The sequence below is a fragment of the Amblyomma americanum genome, chromosome 4 (genome assembly GCF_052857255.1).
Source record: "Amblyomma americanum isolate KBUSLIRL-KWMA chromosome 4, ASM5285725v1, whole genome shotgun sequence".
Lineage (NCBI taxonomy): Eukaryota > Metazoa > Arthropoda > Arachnida > Ixodida > Ixodidae > Amblyomma > Amblyomma americanum.
The window spans coordinates 67,052,812-67,075,130 of NC_135500.1; the positions used below are offsets into that span (position 1 = coordinate 67,052,812).

General features: G+C 51.6%; 1 non-coding gene and 1 pseudogene across 1 annotated transcript; both read left to right on the forward strand.

Moving 5' to 3' along the window:
• Positions 1–17,637: 17,637 nt before the first annotated feature.
• On the forward strand, positions 17,638–18,950 carry LOC144130151 (uncharacterized; annotated as a pseudogene).
• An 87-nt stretch (positions 18,951–19,037) lies between these two features.
• On the forward strand, positions 19,038–19,109 carry TRNAP-AGG (transfer RNA proline (anticodon AGG)). The gene has a single exon. It is a non-coding gene; the product is annotated as a tRNA-Pro (tRNA).
• Positions 19,110–22,319: the final 3,210 nt, after the last annotated feature.

The window sequence follows — 22,319 nt, forward strand, 5'->3', positions numbered from 1 at the left end:
GTCTTTTCATTGATCCTGCCAATCGAGATGTCCGGATGAAGCTTCACTGGATCCTTCACAGTGTACCGGACGACGATCTGCGGCTCGCCTTCGCAGCATTCGGGAAGGTGACCGACATTTCAAGGGAGAGGTGGCGAGCACTGGGCGTCTCCGACAAGAGCTCAACAACGAGGCTTGTGACCCTTAAGTTGAATGCTGGTGTCCAGCTTGATGACCTTCCGCACCAGGTGAGCGTCAGCGGGCGAGTTGGCTCTTGTGGTTGGGCCTGGCAGGGCTCCGCTTTGCCTGCGCTGCCGCGGCACAGGCCATATTCGGCGTGAGTGTCGCATTCCTCGCTGCGGAACCTGCCGACGGTTCGGTCACGAGGAAGGCCAGTATCCTCGCACTTATGCCAGTGTAACCGGCCCTCGGAATGGTGACAGGTCGTGCGAGCTATACATGGATGAGGCTGATGCAGAAGAGGCCTCCAAGAAACTAAGATCGAGAGCGCGGAGCAAACTGATCGCATGGTGTCCTCATTTCGTTCTTTGTATAACATATGCGTTTGCCATTCTGTCGGCACGTCGGGTGTCTGCGCTCTTTATATTCGGCAAAGTTTAGGTATTAATGTTGTTTCTGTTGCTGTTTTCGAAAGTGGTCGCCTACTTGTTGATTTTTGGTTTTCGAATCTAAGTTGGCGTGTTGTCTGTGTTTATGCTACGAATCCCGAGACTGAGCGCAGAATCTTTTTTGAAGGCCTTGAAACGCATCTAAATTGCGACAATATTTTAATCCTGTTAGGCGACTTCAATTGCGTTTGTTTTGATCAGGACCGCTCAAAATCTTCGCGGGTGAGAGATAAAAGCGCTCAGCCCCTTAATTCTTTTGTCGGTGACTGTAACCTTGAAGACATCGGTAATTTGTACGCTTGCAATGCTCGCCCCAGATACACTCATTTTCAACGTGATAGCCACGCCAGACTGGACAGAATGTACAGTACTCACGGATTGAAATAGGACACTCGGAGCGCGTGGCCGTCGCTGCATGCAGCGCCGCCCGTGGATGCTCATGGAACCAAGGTGCTGCATTGTGGTATAGCGCGAGGGGGAGAACATCTACAAAGCAGAATTGCTCCTTCCGGTCGCCAACGAGCCGGCCTATAGTTTACCACACTGCCTGCGTGGCGCTGCAAGGCTTGCGCGCCTTCGTCTGCCGACCGAAATGGTTCGGCGGTGCGCACTGCCCGTTTTGCGGCGTCGTCTGCTGGCGCATCTGCGCGAGCAGACGACGCTCTTGTTACACGCATTTTGGCGATGCGGCACGCATGCTGTGCAATTAAGACAGGATTCAGCTACGAGATAGTGCCTTACGTGCCTTCGTAGACATTCACAAAAGAAAAACTTTATTTCGTCCGTTTTGTAACGAGAAAAAAAAAGAAAAGAAGCAGCCACAGGCCTGCCCTCGTGCAACATTTAAAAGAAGTCTCAGTATTTTGTTCGTTCGCCCCAGCAGCGAGTACGGCGGCCATTCTGCGTGGCAAGCTTTCGTAGAGGCTCTCGGCCAAAGAAGAACGCGCTAGCTTCTCCCATCCTTCTTGAACAGCCGCCCACAGGTTGTCCGAAGAACACCTGTGGAGCGGCCGACGAGACAGGGCCTTCTTTATTTCAGCCCATACGTTCTCAATAATATTCATGACCGCACCTTGCGGAGGCCAGTTCAACACCATCACACACCTGTCTTCCAGCAGGCGAGTCACGAGAGCTGCGGTGTGAACTGGGCTCTGGTCGTGCTGGAAGTACAACAAGCCGTCCTTAAATGGGCCATCCAAGGCGTACGGCATGAGGACGGTGTCGAGGAGGTCTAAGTATGCTGCGGCATTAAAGCGGCCGTCCAGGCGTACAAGCGGACCCAAGCCGTCTTTGGAAATACACCCCCACACGTTGACGCTACATCGACCGCTGCTTGCAACACGATGCAGATTGGGGGCGTCGAACCTGGGTGAAGGAAGCGGAAAGAACACAAGAGATTATTTTACTTCACTGCGATTGATAACCGCGACTATAGGGGGTCCTGCTCTTGAATGTTGGCAGAATGCATTGCCTTTAGTGACAATTTCTACGAACAGGTTGCGTCCAACGCACGAAAGAAGGCGCTGTTGAAAAGTTTTTCGCCATGCGCTCTCTCCTCGCTGTAGCGGAGTGCACGGAATATAAAACGTAGTTGATGAAAACGCATACCTAGCCCCCACATACCATCTATCCAATCTATCATGCGCTATGGAAATGTAAAGAAATACAAACGTTGGCGGATTTTTTTAGAGAAGCTGTGTAACCCCCGAATTTGTCAAGGAGTCCACCTACCTCGTGTTTCGTGTCCTCCACGCTCGCTGCCGCTGGTCCCATTTTGATGTAAACGTGCTCTCGTCCGTAAAAATGACATTCTGCCAGTCTTCCACGGTCCAGGACCGATGCTCCTGTGCAAACAGCAGCCTTTTGATCCTGTTTTCTGAAGAGATGAAGGGCTTAATCGCCGCCACACAACTACGAAGGCCACCCATGTGAAGGCGCTCGCGTACTACTTGTGTGCTGGCTGTGAGCCCCAGGTCGTTTCGAATTTCTTTCGCCGTCACCTTCGGGTTTCGTCTCGCTGCTCCAACTATACGCTCGTCGTCAGAGTCGGTCGTCACCTTCGGTCGGTGTCCTCTGGGCAGATTTGTCAAGCGAGCATCCGTCCTGAAAGCCCGCACAATCCTGCTCACCGACGAGCGGGGGCGTCCAGTCAAATCGGCGATTTTTTGCTGTGGTAAACCTGCTGCAGACAGTCACAATCTGCATCCGTTCCGAGATGGGTATGCCTGGCAGTGCTGCTCGTGTCTGAAACGGAGGGGCGTCTTGTGTTCGCTATATATAGCTACATGTGGCTCGGTTGCTGCTGACGTCAGTACGACCAACAATGCTGGGAGTTATCATTTCAAGGCTGAAATAAAGAAGGCAGTTTCTCGTCGGCTACTCCACAGGTGTTCGCATGAAATAAGCTAGTCGTTTGTGCAGATGTTAATCATGTCTACAAAGGCACATAAGGCGCTATCTCGTAGCTGAATCCCGTCTCTTAATTGCACAGCATGCGTGCCGCATCGCCAAAAGGCGTGTAACGAGAGCGTCGTCTGCTCGCGCAGATGCGCCAGCAGACGACGCCGCAAAACGGGCAGTGCGCACCGCCGAACCATTTCGGTCGGCAGACGAAGGCGCGCAAGCCTTGCAGCGCCACGCAAGCAGTGTGGTAAACTACAGACCGGCTCCTTGGCGACCGGAAGGAGCAAATCTGATTTGTAGATGTTCTCCCCCTCGCGCTATACCACAATGCAGCACCTTGGTTCCATGAGCATCCACGATCGGCGCTGCATGCAGCGACGGCCACGCGCTCCGAGTGTCCTATTTCAATCCGTGAGTACTGTACATCTCACTTGAACTTGTTCCACTGTGCTCTGGGTATTAATTTATACCCGTAAGGTTCAGTGACCATTGTTTTGTTATTGCAACTTTCGGCAAAATACAAAAGAAGTCACAATTTGACTGGCATGTGTGGAAGTTCAACGCGAAACTTATAGAAAACAAAAATTTTGTAAAAGTGACCACGAAAGATCTTGAAAACTACTTTCAGCGCAGCCCTTCAGTTATGCAGTAATGGGAGGAGCTGAAGCAGCGAGTAAATATTATGGCGATCGAAAATGCCAGTACACTTAGATATGCTCAGAAGCAAAACAAGAACGAAATGCACAAAGAACTCGATTTTTTGCTTAGCATGGATAGCTTTCATCCAGGAATGTACACGAGAGAAATAAAAGACGCGAAACGGCAGATTGAATTCCTTGACACTGATAGGTACAAGGAAGCCCTGATCCGGGCAAGGTCTGAAAAACTCTGGGCAGGAGAGACGCCAACAAAACGCGCTGTCCGACGAGAAAAGATACTCGAATCAAAAAGAAATAAGGCAAACTAATAACGGAGGCATGGTCACTAGTGAACCCGCTGAGATCAAAAACGTGATTGTAGAACACTACAAGGAATTGCTTGGCCGCAGGCGCGAAGTGAAAGACGACTTCCTGACTGACTTTCTGCACCAAATGCCAAAACTCGATAATGTAAAAACATGTCTCGAGAAACCCTTTACTTTGGCTGAAATTGAACAAGCAATAGCCGAACTGCCAATAGGAAAGTCGCCAGGACCTCATGGCCTTAAGCGCTGCATTCTACAAAGCATTTAAGCTCCCGGTCGCCCACATTCTGCTCAGAGTGCTAGCCGAAGCGTATGAGCGTAAGCAAGTTCCTCTGTCATTTACCAGCTCGCTAATCGTTTTAATTCCAAAGTCTGAGGATCCAGAAAAACGCTTGTTGTTCGGCTCTTATCGTCCGATAAGCCTCACCAACGTGGATTACGAAATATTCATGAAAGTACTGGCCAGAAGGCTACAAAGTGTGATAGCAAATCTAGTTGGGCCACACCAGAAGTGCGGCATCAAAGGCCGCAGCATCGCAAAAAACGTACGCGTTGTACGGACAGTTTTTGAATGCTGTGACGTGCTTGGTGCCCATGTGGCAATGATGGAACTGGACCTCGCCAAAGCCTTCGACCGGGTTTCGCATGACGCCCTGTTTCTGTTATTACAACTCTCAAACGTTGGCCTCGTCATTTTGGAGGGCGTTAGAATGGCGTATGCGAACTGTGCGACAAGAATTATTGTTAATGGGGAGCTCACTGATAGTATTCGCGTGATATCGTCAGTAAGACAAGGCTGCCCTGTCATCCTTATTGTTTGCAGCCTATCTCGAGCCTCTATAATTGGCGATCATAAATAACGACCGTATAAGTGGTTTTAGCTACAGTCAGCGCATGTGAAGATACTAGCCTACGCAGATGACATTGCGGTATTTTGTTCGAACGGAGAAAGTGTTCAAGAAACTACCACTATTGTGAAAAAATTCTGTCAACAGACAGGCTGCAAAGTGAACTGGGAAAAGAGTAGGGTTTTGGCACGGCGACTGGGACGTCACACCTCAGCACTTTTCACATTTGCAATGGTCGAACTTGCCGACTCAGTATCTGGGCGTGCCACTCCATTCATACCGTGATCCCACCCACTACTGGGGCAACGAAGCGGAGAGGGTGAGAGAGAAGGCGAGAGGGTGGCAAGGCAAGCCCCTGTCAATGTTTTCGCGTGCCTATGTGTGTAATGTGTTCCTTGTTGCCAAGATATGGTACGTCATGAATGTAATTTCCGCTGCTCGGGTTAGCAGCCAGAAAATCAACCGCGTCTTTGCAGTTTTCATGTGGTCATCAACATGGGAAAAATGTCGCAGAACAAATTTGTTTCTTACTGTAAAGGCTGGTGGGTTGGGGCTTGTGCATTTATTTTTGCCACAGGTTGTTTCACGCTATTTTTTTTATTCGCGACCAGCGAGACGCTTTCTTGCGGACAGTCGTCCAGGCAAGACTGCGAAAAATGCTCCCTCAGTTTGTGGTCTCTTCTAGTGAGAATATTCTCTTCTAGTGAGAATATTGGTGGCGCAGTGACAGGTTGCATGCGCGAAGTTGTCCTGTCGTACAGAATGTTGCACGCGCGTTTTTCAATTGACTACTTGACCAATGTGTGTAAACGGAAACTCTATAAGGATCTTGTGGATGTGATGATTCCATTGCCAATGTACCGTTTACCGCAACCGTGGAGGCCCTGGACAAGATGTCTTAAAACGTGTTAAAAGGATGCCAGTTAGACCCTGAGTTAAAACTTTCTTCTTTAAGTAACATTCCAACACACTACCAGTTAAAACTTGGTTGCATGAAAACGGTATTTTCATTCCATGGACAACAAACTGCCTTTTTTGCAAGAAGCCTGAAACAATAGAGCACGTCTTTCTGGACTGTTGGGACCCAATCTTTCATTGGGACGTCCTCCAGAGAACACTGAAAAAAGAACTTCCTTTAGACCCATATGGGAAACGGTTTCTACCAGTTGAGAGTGAGGGCATTCCTTTCAATTTAATCATGCTCCTGGACCTCCACAGCCTGTGGAAAACGAGGATGCAAGCTCGACATGCAGATATCAATGCACGTCCTGTGCGCGAAAACTTCATTGAAAGTGTGGTGCTCCTTATAGAAGCATACAGGGCACTCATTCTGCTTCCGGCTACCGTTCGGTGCGGACGCAGGATTAAGAGCTCCGGCGGGGCGGCGATACGGCCGTCGCGGGCCGCGGAAACAGGATTGAAGATAAAGAAGACTAGGACTACGAAGTTGTTTTGCCTACGTTGCCTACCGGTCGTGTTGTGTTCAACACCGTTTTTTGCACGGTGACGTGCAAGTTAGGCCCTACAGGGTCGAGGATTTCCGCGACGCTCTCGCCAATGCCGGTGCGCTCCCCGACGTTGTGGCGTTGGGGGCGTATGAGGTCAACTATATTTGGTCGGTCACGCTCAACAGTATCGAAGCAACGAAGAAGCTGGCAGCGTTCAAGGAACTGGAAGTTAAAGGACGGCGCTGCATTATTATCGATCCTGCCGACCAACAGGTGAAACTACGACGTCATTCGGACGGCACTTGCGGCATTTGGGAACGTAAGGGAAATGACCGGGGAGCGTTGGCGTGTTTCAGGCGTCAATGAGAAGGGGTCTACAACCAGAACCGTACTCCTGAAACTGAAACCCGGCATGAAAGTTGACGACCTGCCACACCAGTTACGCGTCGCCGGGGAGCTGGCCCTTGTTGTGGTGCCTGGGCGGCCTATGCAGCGCCTACGGGGCCGTGGCACGGGTCACGTTCGACGTGAATTCAAGGTACCCCGGTGCTCTAAATGCAGGCGTTACGGCCACGACGATAGTGAGTGTGTTCGCACATACACGGTGGCTACCGGTGCAGTATCGAGAGACGATACGCCAGAGCTTCTGATGGATGCCGTCGAGGCGGAGGAGGCGGCAAAAAGAGCCGAGGAATTTGGCAAGGCCACTGGGACGACCGATATTTCGGGGCCTCCCAGCGGAGACGCTAGTGAAGAGGGCAACGAGGGGAAGCAAGGTGAAGAGCAAGAATTACTCGTGAGTCAGGCGAACGCGTCGACAAACGGGGAGAGCTTCCCAGCAACGAAGGACGCCGAGCCAATGAACAGCGAGAAACAGCAGGACCAGAGCAGCGCCCGTTCAGCGAGCGGGTCCGCCTCAGCCAAGCGCCCTCATGCACTGACCGGCAACCAATGGGACAAGGCGGCCGCTTCCAGTGGTGAGGAGCCGCAAGCAAGAACTGCTCAGTCCCAACGGTCTTCCCTCAGACCTACACGAAACTTTTTGGCGGACAAGCGTGCCGGCGATAAGGCAGCCCCGCGGCAAGGTCAGGGGACTGCACCAGATGGCTCCGGTAGCAACAACGGCGTCTAGCCATGTGCTAGATGGCAGTTGTAAGCACCATGCTCTTGGCCTCTTCACTCTGTGCGAAAATGGCTTCTGTAACCCCGTTGAAAGTAGCCACACTCAATGTTAGGGGCTTGGCAGGAAAGAAAAAGCAAAGCGAAGTGTGCCGGCTTTTAACGGAGCACGATATCGACCTACTGGCTGTGCAGGAGACAAAATTAGACTGGGAGGAAGAGACCGGGAGCATGATGCGACATTTCACGTCTAGATTCTGCACTGTTGTAAGCCATGCGATTGGTACATCTGCTGGTAGCGTCCTTTTTGTAAAGAAGTTGCCGGGTCTTGTCGCGCACGATCATTTCTCGTGCCCTTCAGGTCGATGCGTCGCTGTCGATTTTACATCGAATAACGCTGAGTGGCGCGTTGTCTGTGTGTATGCCCCAAATGTTGCCGACGAAAGGGCCGCGTTTTTTCAAAGTGTTGAACAGCGTCTTTGTTTCGTGAAACAGCTTATCATCATGGGCGACTTCAACTGCATCCTGAACGGCTGCGATAAGATCAGTGCAAGGGTGTTCAGGGACGCAAGTACGAAGATACTGTCGCAAATCATAGACAAATGGAACCTTGAGGATGTGGCGGAGTGTATGCAAGGCGCGAGCGGTGTGAAGTGCACACACTTTCAAAGGACAAGCCATGCTCATCTTGACCGCATTTATGTATCGCTTGACGTGATTCCAAAATGCAACAGTTACCATGTAGTGCCGGTGTCTTTTTCGGACAACTGTTTACTAGAATGTGGGATAGGAGCGAAAAAATGGGGCAGTGCTTCTAGTTGGGATCTGTGGAAAATAAATAACAAGCTCATTAAGGACAATGACTTCAACCACGCAGTATTTGGAGAAATCAGCAAAATATAGCCAAGTAGTTCACTGAAAATATGGCAACCGTGGGAACTTTGCGAAGAACAGCTTAAAATTAAAGCAGTCGTACGGTCTAGTGCCATTGCGTACGAAGAGAAACTAAACGAACGCAATCTAAGGCGTATGCTTGCAAAACTGCTCGAAAAGAAATGTGAAGTGCCTGGTAAATGGATCGATGACATCAGGAAAATAAAACAAAAAATTCAACTAATATAAGAGGACCGATATCGCGGAGCGTTGGTGCGGGCCAGAGCGGAAGATGTTGCTGCAGGGGAGACGCCAACGAAACGAGCCTTGGGCATTGAAAAGGCCCATGCACGGCGAAATCACATTGACAGCATTGAATGGGGTGGCATCTTATCAGACGAAAACAAACATATACAGCGTGCGTGTTTTGAGTACTATCAGGCGCTCTTCGCATTACATGACTCAGACAGGAACGCGTTTAAGGACAGGTTTCTGGGGGCGATGCCGCGAATTAGCGACGTGCAGACAAACGGGTTAGAACTCGCAATCAGAGGTTGAAGCTGCAATAGACAATTTAAATTCTCGGAAATCACCAGGACCAGACGGGTTAAGTGCGGCGTTTTACAAAGCATTTAAGAGCAGAATCGCGCCTGTGTTGACAACCGTCTTTAATGAAGCTTACGACGTAGATGAATTGCCTCTGTCTTTTGGCAAATCACGCACTGTCCTAATCCCAAAAACTGATGAAGCTGACAAGTTACGACAAGTAACAGGGTACAGGCCAATTGCACTCACAAACGTGGATTACAAAATTTACATGAAGGTGTTGGCGCAACGGTTACAGTGTGTAATCCAGCGAATTGTTGGCCCCCATCAAACGTGTGGGATAAAGGGCCGGTCTATTCTTACTAACATACACAAGGCAAGATGTGTGCTCGAGTGTTGTGACCTTACGAATAGTCGTGTTGCCATCTTGCAGCTTGACCTCGAAAAGGCGTTCGACTGTGTCGCGTATAAAATTTTGCTGTGCATTATCGATTACGTGAATGTTGGTTCTGGTATCCGGGAGGGAGTCGCCTTGGCGTATCGGAACTGCACGACAAGATTTATTGTTAACCAGAGCCTGGGGGCCCCCATTTTCCTGCAGCGTTCGGTGCGTCAAGGTTGCCCCCTCAGCCCTCTTCTGTTTTCCACTTATATTGAGACGCTGTGTTTAAACATCATTGGAAACGAGAGGATCACTGGTTTTCGGCTGCAAGCGGCGGAAGTCAAGCTGCTGGCATATGCGGATGATTTGCGGTTTTTTCAGTTAATCGCGCAAGTGTAACTGAGACCGTTGAATATGTCGCAGAATTCTGCAAAACCTCACGCAGCAGAGTGAACTGGTCTAAGTCATTGGGGCTCTGGCACGGAGCATGGCAAACGACGCCTGACCACTTTGCAAACGTACCCTAGGTGAAGACCTCAACGAAGTACCTGGGAGTACTGCTAGAAAGCTATCGCGATAGCGAGACATATTGGAAATCGCAGACCCAGGACGTGCGTGACAAGCAGAAGGATGGACGGGAACAGGCTTATCAATTTTCGCCAGAGCCACCGTGTGAGATCTTTTCTTTATCAGCAGGGTGCGGTATGTGATGCAAGCGTTGCATTGTGGATGAACCAACATACAGAAGCTACATCGAATTTTTGCTGTTTTTGTGTGGGCTGCGCAATGGGGAAGGTGCAGCCAGACGAATTTATTTAGAAGAGTTAAGTATGGTGGAGTGGGCCTGGGGCTCGTTTTCTTGCGGCAGATTGTTAATAGATTTGTTTCTGCGTGATGTCAGTGATCCGTTTTTGCGCACCGCGTGCCAAGTAAGGCTCGGGCGGGCGCTGCCTGACTTTGTTGTTGCAACCGAAACGATGTCGGGCGGAATTTTTGGGTACTTTAGAGAAGTCGCTAGTGTGCGGTTTCTCTCAACTAGGTTTTTCAACGAATATTTATCTACAGTGAGCAATAAGAAGCTGTATAAGGATTTATGTGAAGTTTTTCTGCCGGAACCCATGTACAGGGCCTTGTACAGTGGAGGCATTTGAAGGAATGTAGTAAAGAGGCTAAAGAGAATGCAGGTCGAGCCAAAGGTTGAAACTTTCTTTTTCAAGTTGCACACTGGAACGTTATCAGTCAATGTTTTTACAGGATAAGGGCTTATTTGTTTCGTGGGGTCCTAACTGCCTTATGTGCATGCAACCAGAAACGATATACCACGTTTTAATGCATTGTTGGGAAGGGGCTTACTTTTTGGGACGTATTCCAAAGGACGATAAAGAAACAATTTCCACTTCACCCCCATAGAATACGGTATCTTTCCATTGATAACGAAGATGGAGTACCATTTGATTTTATAATGCTAATGGGCCTCCAGAGTATTTGGCGCTCGCGAATGGCAGGATATTACTGTGATCCCGACGCACGGCCAGCACGAATTTATTTTCGTGAAACTGTGCATCGGTTTGTAGAGAGGGTCAGAGTTGATGGCGATGTTCCGGAGTGGTTGTCAAGCGTGGAGCCTTTGATGTCCCTAAAAGAATTTTAATGTCACGAAGCCAGCCCTTGGCACGCTGACTGTACCAATAGCATGTGTTCATTGTGTCCTGTAATTTTGTTCTAGTCGTTCTTGTGCAATGCCAAAGCCAGGCAATAAAGAAAAAAAAAGCACACAGGGCACTACACGATCCACCTGAGTGGATTACCTCTCTAGACGAACTTATCTGTTTGAAGAGATTTTAAACCTTTCGTGATGGCCAACGTGTCGCTGTCGCTGTTTTAACATTTATGTGAAAATTCTTTTGTTTCTATGTCAAATTAGGCAATAAAGAAAAAGAGAAGATTCTCGCTTAGGGTGCGAGAGGTCCCGGTTTCAAATCCCGGACGAGCCCACTCTCCCTTTTTGCTACGCCGACAACTTGCCGCGGCATTCCATATCCTGGCCGCCATCCTTCGCCATTCGTTAAGCGCACTGACTCGCAGCTTTTTCTTTGCGCACGCTTCTTCATGCGCAACGTAACCTTGTTCCTTTTTTCGTAGCCCCGTAGCGCATGGAAAGTCGGTTAGCTATTGCTGATTCAGCGCGTCGGCTCGTTGGCCTAGGGGATTCCACTTCCCGCCGCCGCAGCGTACGAACGTGTGATGAGGGGCTCCGTAGGAGCGGCTACAGCGGCCATGTCTGGCCGCGGAAACAGGTTTTTTGAAACTGACAACGAGTACGAGATCTTCCTACCAAGTTTGCCTACAGGTCGTATAGTGTTTAATACAGTTTTCTTCACGCTGACGTCCGTGCACGACCGTATCGCGTCGGTTTCCGTGACGCGTTGGCTCACCTCAAGTTTCTCTCTGACGTAACCGCCTTGGGGGCGTATCGGATGAGTCACGTCTGGGCGGTGACTTTCGACAGTGCTCACGCTGTAAAGAAGATGCTCGCCGCTGGTGAAATTCAAGTCAAGGAACGTCGGTGTTTGATAATTGATCCAGCAAACCAAGATGTTCGAATGAAGATTCACTGGTTGCTTCCCGGAGTGCCAGATGAAGACGTGCGAGCGGCCTTGTGCCGTACGGAAAAGTTACTGGTTGCTTCCCGGAGTGCCAGATGAAGACGTGCGAGCGGCCTTTGTACCGTACGGAAAAGTTACTGAGGTCAAGGCTGAGCGTTGGCGCGTACAAGGCGTCACCGATAAAGGGTCGACAACGCGCCTGGTGTCTCTTTCTGGACCATTTGCTGCATCAGGTGAGCATCGCCGGTGAATTGGCCCTGGTTGTGGTACCAGGCAGGGCCCCCCTCTGCTTGCGCTGCCGTCTCATCTCAATGGTGATGTTCGGTGTGAATGCAAAATTCCGTGGTGTGGAGCGTGCTTTCGTTTCGGGCGTGAAGAGAGTGAGTGTGCGCGAACGCATGCCAGCGTGACCAGGCGCTCTTCTAGCGAAGCAGCGTCCGAGCTTGTGATGGACGAAATTGATGCCAAAGAAGCAGCGACGGGAAAGGTAGACAAAGTTTTGGAGACTCTGCCGCCCCATTCAACTAGTGTCGAAGAGGGGAGCGGGAGGCTCGAGCCTGCATCCATTGTCCCGCAAGACGGATTGCCCGATGAGAAGGCTGCTGTGTTGGAAGACGCCGCCGCCCGTCCTAACGAGGCTTCGGAGAACGCTGAAAGTCAGTAGGAGGATATGGTGATCTCCGTGGCTGCAAGTAGCAGTTAGGCTGGAAAGCGACCGTGAGAAAAAAATTCCGATGCACTGTGTACTCCTGAAGGCGCTGAAGAACCACCGGCGATAACTACTGGAGTGAGGCGTTCGTCTTTCAAACCGCGGCCTACCGTCTCGCCCGACCCGCGGCAGGCGGCCAAGCCGCCTCCGTAATTCCGTCGACCGCGTGCACCTGGATGCCTTCGCGTGCAGCGGGAGCATCGACGGACAACAGGCAGCATCGCCTTTCAAGTTGCCTAGTCAGTGCAACCATAGACTCTTGTGAGTTCAGCGACGTTTCTGCACGTCGCCTCCTTGTTCACAAAGTAAATAATAGGCGGTACAATCTGCTTTAAAAAGAAAAGATGGAGGGGAAAAAAGATGCAGCATTACGTATAGCAACGCTTAACGTGAGAGGGCTAGCCACAAACTGGCGGCAGTATCAATTAAGTCGCCTTCTACTAGAAATTGACATCGACATTGCAGCTATACAAGAGACAAAAGTAGAATCTGAAGAGCGAACTGACAGCATGTTGTCAGCTTTTCTATCCCGCTATGATATCTGAGTGAGTCATGCCGTTGGCACTTCTGGGATCATTTTGCTTTTGATGCGAAACTCCACTGATATTGTTGTAGAGTGTGTAAAAGCAGACGCAAGTGGTCGTCTAATGTTTGCGATTTTTTTTCTTTGCTCAGATGAAATGGCGAGTGATCTGTATATATGCCCCGAACAAGCAACAAGAGCGGAGTTTTCTTTGAGGAACTTGTGCCCCATGTCAGTGCAGAGCGACATTTTGTTTTACTCGGTGACTTTAATTATGTTTGTATGCCTGAAGATAGGGCAAGGAGGCAACCTGTGCGCGACCACAGCGCTCTTTACTTGAACACGTTGGCCACAGAGCAAAAGTTACAGGATGTAGGTTTGCTGTTATCGAATTCTAGTCTGCCACAGTACACTCATTTCCAGCGCGATTTTCACGCTAGACTTGATAGGGCTTACATATCCATCGCCCTCGTGCCACTGTGCACCTATTACATGGTGAAACACGTATCATTCGGTGGCCATAGCCTGGTTATGTTTACATTAGGTACAAAACAAAGGAATTCGCGTTTTAACTGGCATCCTTAGAAGATGAATAACAAATTTCTCGAAGACGAGACCTTCGTTAGTAAGACACAAGATAGCATACGAGAAGTACTGACAAGTGGGGCTAATATTTTTGTTTGCGCGTGGGAGTGTTTCAAAGAAAACGTTAAGATAAGCGCAATCGAATACAGTACCGCGAAACAACACAAAAGAAAACAGGCAGAGAAGCAATTACAATGCCAGCTGGATTTGTTACTCAGTCAAGAATGTGCACAGCAGTGACTTCGCAGTAAAGAAATCAGAAAAGTTCGTAGGCAGCTGGAAGTGCTAGGCAATGATAAGTACAAGGGAGCAGTTATACGGGCACGGGCAGAAAAGCTTTGGGTTTGTGAAATGCCACCGAAGCGGCCACTTGCGGATGAAAAGAGCTATGCAGCGAAAAATGATATCCTAAAGATAATGTTCGAAAATGCAGCCACCTTAGACAAGGAAATGATTAAAAGGGCCTTTGTCGAACACTACGGCGAATTATTGGGTTCAGCAAAAAAAAAAGAACTGGCAGAGGGTTTTGAAAGCACGTTTTTGTCGCTCATGCCAAAACTCAAAGAAGAAAAGAAATCATTTCTAGAGGTCCCAATTACGATCCAAGAAATTGAAAAAAGCCATAGATGATCTTAGTCCGGGCCAGACGCCTGGTCCAGACGGTTTGAGCGCGGCTTTCTATAAGTGGTTCCGTGAAGAAGTCGCAGAGGCATTATACGATGTTTTAATGGAGGCGTACGAAAAGAAAGAGCTGCCACCGTCTTTCCGGCGAGCGCATATAGTACTAATTCCTAGGAGTAATGATCGCGAGAAGCAGCAACTGGTTTCGTCTTTCAGACCTATAACGTTAACGAACGTGGATTATAAAATCTATATGAAGGTGCTAGCCAGGATATTGCAAACTGTCATCAAAGATGTTGTGGAACCACACCAGACTTGTGGCATCAAAGGAAGGTCAATAACCACTAACATTCACATTATGAGCAGCATTTTAGAGTGTTGCGACGTTTTCTCAATGCGCGCAGCTGTGTTACAGGTGGATCTTGAAAAAGCTTTCGATCGCGTCCATCACGAAACACTATTCAGCAGATTTGAATATGTAAACTTGGGGCTCAGTGATTTCGGATGGTGTCAGAATGGCATACGAGGGGTGTTTCGCCAATATTGTAGTCAACAAAGAACTCACTGTTAGTATCGAAATCCATTCCTCTGTCAGGTAAGGGTGTAGCGGCGCTGGCATCGCCAGCGGCGCTGATGAATATCTGCCTTGCGCATCAGAGAACGCTCTCATCAACCAGTCCGGCCAGCCAGCCACGTCAACAACCCGCTCCGCCGGCTCACCAGCCGCGGCTACCGGGACGTACAATAAATGTGGTTCACATTCCACATTCTGGTGACACCGGACGACAGCCCCGACGCACGCAACGCCGCTCCCACCGGCTCTGCGCTTCAGCCAGTCACGTCAACAATCCGCTCCGGCGGCTCTGCGCTCCTGCTTCTCCACTTGGCTTTGCCGCTGCACGGCCGCAGTTCGCACTCGGCTTTCGGCAGCCTCTCGCCGCCATGTACGCACCTCCCATCACATCCGGTGAGCTTCTTCAGCCATATCAGCGCCCCTACCTTCCTCGGCTGTCCGGCCTGCCCGCTTTTTACTCCAGGGACCCCGTTTTGTGGCTGGCGCTGCTGGACACGCACTTCCATATCAAAAACGTGTCCAGCCAGCTGCTGCGTTATCAGCACGCCAGCCGCGAACTCTCACCCGGTCTCCTAGCACAGCTGCGGTTGCCGCCTCCCGGCGCCGACATATACGCCGATTTCAAGAAGGGCCTGACGGCGTATTTTGGCTTGGAGCTTCCACCGACTCTCTACGCTCCTGTTCCCGACTCCACTGCGGCGCCACTGGACCCACCACCCTAGCCGCATTCCCTACCCGAGCTGTTCCGGCTTTTCCCCCGACCGCTCCTCCGTCGGCGCCCCTCCAGACACCGGTCTCTACACTGTCGCCGCCACCGAATGAGCACCCATCCACTGTTCGGCAAGTGCCACGTGACCACGCGTTGGTGTCTTGCCCACCTTCGCACCCAGCTGTCTCGTACTACACCCCCGTCTCTGACAAGATTGCTCCAACGGCCCCTACGGACGGTCATCCACCTGCGAGCTCCCGTCCCTCGGTTCTTCCTGTCCAGCCCTGCTTCCCAGCTGTGGCGCCTGCCCTTGGGCCATCACCGGCAGCACCCTCTATCGACCCGGGCCTCAATTCGCTTCTGGTCCCAAGTTCGCCTGCTACCTCAAGCCCCACCACAGTGAGCTCAACTGCCCTTCCTGTCGCGCGGCACGCATGGACGCCTCCTCAGGGCCTTGTCGCGCCTAACGCGCCACCTGAAACGCCTGCCGCACATCTCTGCCCACCTGCCGCCTTTTTCCAGTCCCTGTGCCTCCGCGACAGACGCGACAGCCTTAGCAGGTGGTGGCATGCTAGCGATGCATTGCAGCGTGCCCCACCCAACACCTTCTATGGACTCGGCCCTACCGTATCTTTCCCATTACTACAAATACTCCCCGGATTTGCTTCTTGTGCCCCCAACAACCGGTCCCAACGCCACGGTGAGCTCACTTTTGCAGCCATCCGGTACACCCCGTCGCCCGTTTCGACTACAACCTAACAAGGCAGCACGTGCCTCACGCCGCAGACCTCACGCTCAGTGCCATCCGCCGTTGTTTCGCCATTGCCCGCGGCCGAGGCATCGGCTCCACTTCTGTCTTCCCCACGCCACATCTTCGTCCGCACCAACTGAGCCAGCGCAAAACTGCCCCCCAACCGCCGGCCCCACCAGTCGGCTGTCCGACTGAAGAACGCCTAGCTCGCCCCCCATTCCTCGATGAGTTTTCCCGCCTTGTGCTTCCGTCATCTTCATCTTTTGGCTCCCCTCGCCCTTTGCGAGGCAGCCAGGCTCGACCGCCTGAGCTCTTTTCTTACACATGACAGCCTTCCCCAGCTCTGACCCGGCCTTCACGAAGTTAACTGTGTCCTGGACTTGAGAACCTGTACAAACTTTTACATACTGTTTTTTTTTCTCTTTTATTTCGCATCGCGCTAGGGGGGGATGGGGGGGGGGGCATGTGTAGCGGCGCTGGCACCGCCAGCGGCGCTGATGAAGATCTGCCTCGCGCATCAGAGAACGCTCTCATCAACCAGCCCGGCCAGCCAGCCACGTCAACACTCCGCTCCGCCGGCTCACCAGCCGCGGATACCGGGACGTCCAATAAATGTGGTTCACCCTCCACAAGGGTGCCCCTTATCCCCCTTGCTATTTGCTATCTGGAGCCGTGAAACATACTGACTAGCGCATACACAGACAGGGACCAAAGTAAAGTCAGAGACAGGACACACGCTAGTCTGCAACTCACATCACACTTCTCTTTCGCCCTCTTCCAGGAGCACAGTGCCTGCAACCATTGATCCGACAGAAGTTCAGATGCCCGCTGAGCTTCCCGCAACCACGACCTGAAGACTTGCACACCGTCCCGGGGATTAGACAGTACCGTTGCCGCTTGAATGCGTAGACACATGTGAAGGAAGCGCACCTGCCTCCACAGTTCAGATCGAAGAAGGTTCTTCGACTCTTCGCACCCTTTCGGCCTTCGGTGGGTCATGCCATCAGGATGACCAAGATTCTTCGATCTGAACTGTGGAGGCAGGTGCGCTTCCTTCACATGTGTCTACGCATTCAAGCGGCAACGGTACTGTATAATCCCCAGGACGTTGTGCAAGTCTTCAAGTCGTGGTTGCGGAAGCTCAGTGGGCATCTGAACTTCTGTGGGATCAATGGTTGCCGCACTGTGCTCCTGGAAGAGGGCGAAAGAGAAGTGTGATGTGAGTTGCAAGGCTAGCGTGTGTCCTGCCTGTGTATGCGCTAGTCAATGTTTCACAGCTACAACCAACTAGCCCAAATGAAAGCCTTAGTACTGAAGCTGTTTTGCTTGAAAGTGCTGTACAATGAAAGGGTTAAAGGCTTCCAGTTAATGTCAACAGAAGTGAAGGTGCTTTCGTATGCTGATGATATTGCTATTATTTGCAAGGACAAAGAAAGTGTCAAGGAGGCCCTGAACGATGCCACATCTTACTGCCGATGTACCGGCAGTGTTATAAACTGGAACAAATGCCTGGGTTCCTGGCAGGGGGAGTGGGAAGACACTCCTTCCTTATTTCAAAATGTTCAGTGGTCAGGCGTGCCTACAAACTATCTAGGCCTCCCAATTCAGCACTACAAGGACGCGACACAGTATTGGCAAGAAGAAACTGAACATGTCCGTTCGAAAACAACTAAATGGGGTGGCAGGAATTTTTCAGTATGTAACCTTTTCCTTGTCGCGAAAGCATGGTACGTGCTGCAGGCGATGTTCATGACAAGAATGTGTGTTCAGAAGCTACACGGAATGTTAGCTGCGTTTGTGTGGGGATCAACATGGGAGCGCACGAGCCGGACAAACTTGCTTCGCTCTGTGCAGAACGGTGGTTTGGGTCTTGTACATTTGTTTTTAAGGCAAGTTGTCTCGAGATTAATTTTCCTCCGAGACCAAAAAGATCCCTTTTTGATGACAGTGATGCAAGTGCGGCTGCGAAACTTTTTACCCGAATTTCCTGTTTGTGCGCAAGGGCTTCATCGTCGAGGTGTCCAGGGGTATTTGCGTGAAGTGGTTGGAGCCTTTCAAATATTTACAGTGCGTTTCTCGATGCAGTACCTTAGGGGTGTAAATCGCAGGCGGCTCTATACGGACCTTTAAGATTTGATGTTACCAGTGCCCACTTGTCCCATACTGAATGGTGATGGTCAGGTTGGTGATGTTCTTAAAAGGGTGAAGAAGATGGCCGTGCGCCCATCGGTGATCACTTTCTTTTTCCACTTACATAGTGGCACACTCCCCGTGAAGCCATGGTTGGAACAGAAGGGGATATACGTCCCATGGGGCACAAACTGTTTAGTATTTCGCAAGCCAGAAACTGTAGGCCATATATTCTTGGACTGTTGGGATGCAGTCTTTCTTTGGGACATCCTGCAAAGGACGCTAAAGAAAGACCTTCCAATACGTCGTATGGCATCCGTTTTTTGCCAGTTGATAACGAAGACGGTGCACCGTATGATTTGTTCATGCTGTTGGTACTGCATGGTGTATGAAAGACACGAATGGATGTCCATCATGCAGATGAAAATATGCGACCTGCTAGAAAGTATTTGTCGAGTATTGCTTACCTGAGAGATATGTATAAAGGAAAAGCTGACAAACCAGAATGGTACACTCTGTTAAATGAACTTGTTTCCCTGAAACGGTTTTAACCTCTGAGTGCTGTCTTTGTTCCGATAGCACCCTTTAATGTGTTGTATTTGTTTTTCTTGCCTAGTCGGAAATAAAGCAAAAAAAAAGGCTCGTTGGTCTAGGGGTGTGATTCTCGCTTAGGGTGCGAGAGGTCCCGGGTTCAAATCCCGGACGAGCCCACTCTCCCTTTTTGCTACGCCGAGTATTGGTCGCGACATTCCATATTCTGGCCGCCATCATTCTGCATTCGTTACGCCCACTGACTCGCAGCTATTCATTTTTTTGCGCACGTTTCTTCATGCGCAACTTAACTTTGTTTTTTCGTAGCCCCATAGCGCATAGAAAGTCGGTTAGCTATTGCCGATTCAGCACCTCGGCTCGTTGGTCTAGGGGTATGATTCATTCTACTTCCGGTCACCAGCGTGTACGGACGCAGAATCGTGGGCTCCAGCGGAGCAGTGATAGCGGCCATTACCGGCCGCGGCAACAGAATACGAGATACTGAAGAAGATTATCAGATTATTCGGCCGACTTTGCCTACATAACGCGTTGTTCTCAACAGAGCTTTTTTTTTGCACGCTGATTTGCGAATGCGACCGTACAGGGTCGAAGACTTCAGGTATGCTCTCGCCAACGTTGGCGCGCTCCCCGAGGTGGTGGCGTTGGGTGCGTACCATATCAACCACGTTTGGGCGGTGACGTTCGGCTCTGCGGATGGTGCGAAGAAATTAGTTGCGCTGAAGAAGCTCAAGGTGAAAGACCACCGCTGTCTAATCATCGACCCCGAGGACCCGCAGCTAAAGTTGCGGCTCCACTGGTTGCTGCACGGCGTACCCGATGACGATGTCCGAACGGGGTATGGAAAGGTGACGGAGGTGACGCGGGAGCGATGGCGTGTGCAAGGAGTCAAGGAGAAGGGCTCCACAACGAAGAGCATTCTTCTGAAAATGAAACCTGGTATGAAAGTGGACGACCTGCCTCATCAGGTACGCGTCGGCGGGTAAATGACCCTCGTTGTCGCGCCTGGGCGCCCAATGCAATGCCTGCGTTGCCGAGGCATAGGACATGTCCGCCGCGAGTGCAAGGTGCCCCGGTGCAAGAAATGCCGGCGGTTCGGCCACAATGGTGTCGAGCGCGTTCGCACGCACGCGACACCTACAGGGCCACATTCACGGACAATTCGGCTGATTTGACCATAGACGCCGTTGAGGCAGAGGATGGGGCGAAAGACACTGAGTTAGCCGGAAAGGGTCAAGCGATGGCGGGCACTTCAATACCGGGCAGCGATGACGCCAAGGACAACGACGCAACTAGAGAGGCGGAAGTAAAAGAAATTTCTGCTACCGAAGGAAGTAAGTCGAATGATAACGCCAGTTCTCTGGCTCCCAAGGGCGCCGAACCGTCAAGGAGCGCGGATAACACAGACAAGGGCAGCGCACACGCGACTAGCGTCACCGCACCAGCTAAGCGACCCCACGACCAGACCGGTGGCGATGGACACAAGGCGACAGTAACCAGCGTGGAGGAGCCGCCGGCGAAAACGGCCCAAGTGCGGCGGCCCAGTGTCAAGCCGCAGCCTAATGTCTCGGCGGACAAACGGGTCGACGGCAAGGTGGCCGCGCAGCAGAACAAGTCTCTCGCACCGGATGGCTCTGGTGGCGGCGACGGCAAGGACGTAGGCTGTTTTGTTCGATGCGAAGTTCTTCTTCACGAGGACATCATTCTGTACACAGAAGAAAACAGTCATCGCTCGAATGAAGCGGGGGGCGAAGTAACTTTGGCTTCCAAGTACTCGATGAGGCGTTTTAGGTCGGGGTCCGAACGCTGCTGCTGGGCAAAAGAGCTGGAGCTGATCGGTCCCAGGAAGGCGTCCTCATCGTCGTCCGGCGGCGGCGCATCTACAGGGGCTCGTCAGAGGCAAGCGGCGTCAGAGTGTTTGCGTCCGGACTTGTAAACGCCGGTGACGTCAAACTCCTAGGGGCGCCGACTCCATCGAGCGAGGCGGCCAGAAGGGTCTTTCGAATTGGCAAATCAGCACAGCGCGTGGTGATCGCCGACTACATTGAACGATCGTCCGTACAGGTAGGGGCAGAATTTCGACGTAGCCCAGATGATGGCAAGGCACTCCTCAGTAATCGAATAGTTAGTCTCGTCCTTGGAAACGGAACGGCTAGCGTATGCGATGACTTTCTCCAGCCCGTCGCTTCTTTGAACAAGGGCGGCGCCTAGGCCCACGCTGCTTGCGTCGGTATGAACTTCAGTATCGGCGGTTTCATCAAAATGCACGAGGATCCGTGGAGACTGTAAACGACGCTGAAGTGCTTTGAAGGCTTCTGCATTCAGGGCTTCCCATTTAAATGGCACACCTGCATTCGTAAGTTTTTCCAAGGGCTCGGCGCTGCGCGAAAAGTTTTTTCCCAAATCGTCGGTAATATGCGCACAGTCCGAGAAACCTGCCCACTGCTTTCTTATCGGCCGGCGGTGGAAACTGTTCAATAGGAGCTGTTTTCTGCGGATCTGGGCATACTACCTCCTTGCTAACGATGTGACCCAGAAACAGCAGCTCTTCGTAGGCCAGACGACTTGATGGCGTCTGGTACTGCTCGAAGTCTTAACCTCACCTCCAGAGGTTGCTGTGTTTAGTTACCCCTGCGGGGGCTAGGAGACCTACGTACCGCGGCTGCGTAGCTGCGGCCTGGCGACGCAAAGCGCAAGATTGACGGCGATGGTGAGCGCGAAAGGCGGTTCGGCGTGTACTGCTCTCGGCACAGGTACTCGTCGATTTCCTGCGGACGTTGTCCTTAGCGCGGTCGTGGGGCGTTGACGGCAAATCCTCGTAGACCGATACGTCGGTACGGGCAGTGACGAAGAATATGGCCAGCCTCACCGCAATGGAAGCACAACGGCCAGTTGTCGGAAGTCCTCCAGGCTCTTCCCTCCACATCCTCTCCCTCTGCCCGGCGTACCCTCCCCCGCGCGGCCTAGAGGACCTCAAGACCTGGGAGGACTGGGAGACCCTTCTGCGCTCGGAGGACCCGGCCGTGCAGACAATCGCCACCGGCCGGGCTGCCAGTGTTATGGACCTTAGGGACATAAATACTTGAGTGCAGTGGGGTCGTGAGGAGACCCAGGGGCGTGCCCCGACTTCCTCTCCAACAATAAAGTTTTTCTCTCTCTCTCCAGGCGTCGCATTTCCTGGGGCTAGAGCGTCGATCGTAGGCTGGGCGGGCGGGGGCAGCGTTCGGGAACAAGTCGTTCATCTCTGAGAGTACGTAGGGGTTGCCGTTGGTGCTGAGGAGCGCGTACTGCAGCGGCGTAGGTAATGGCCTGGGATTCTGAGGCCGTCGGGGGTGCCAAGTGCCTGTTGCACTTCTTCCCGTGCCACATCA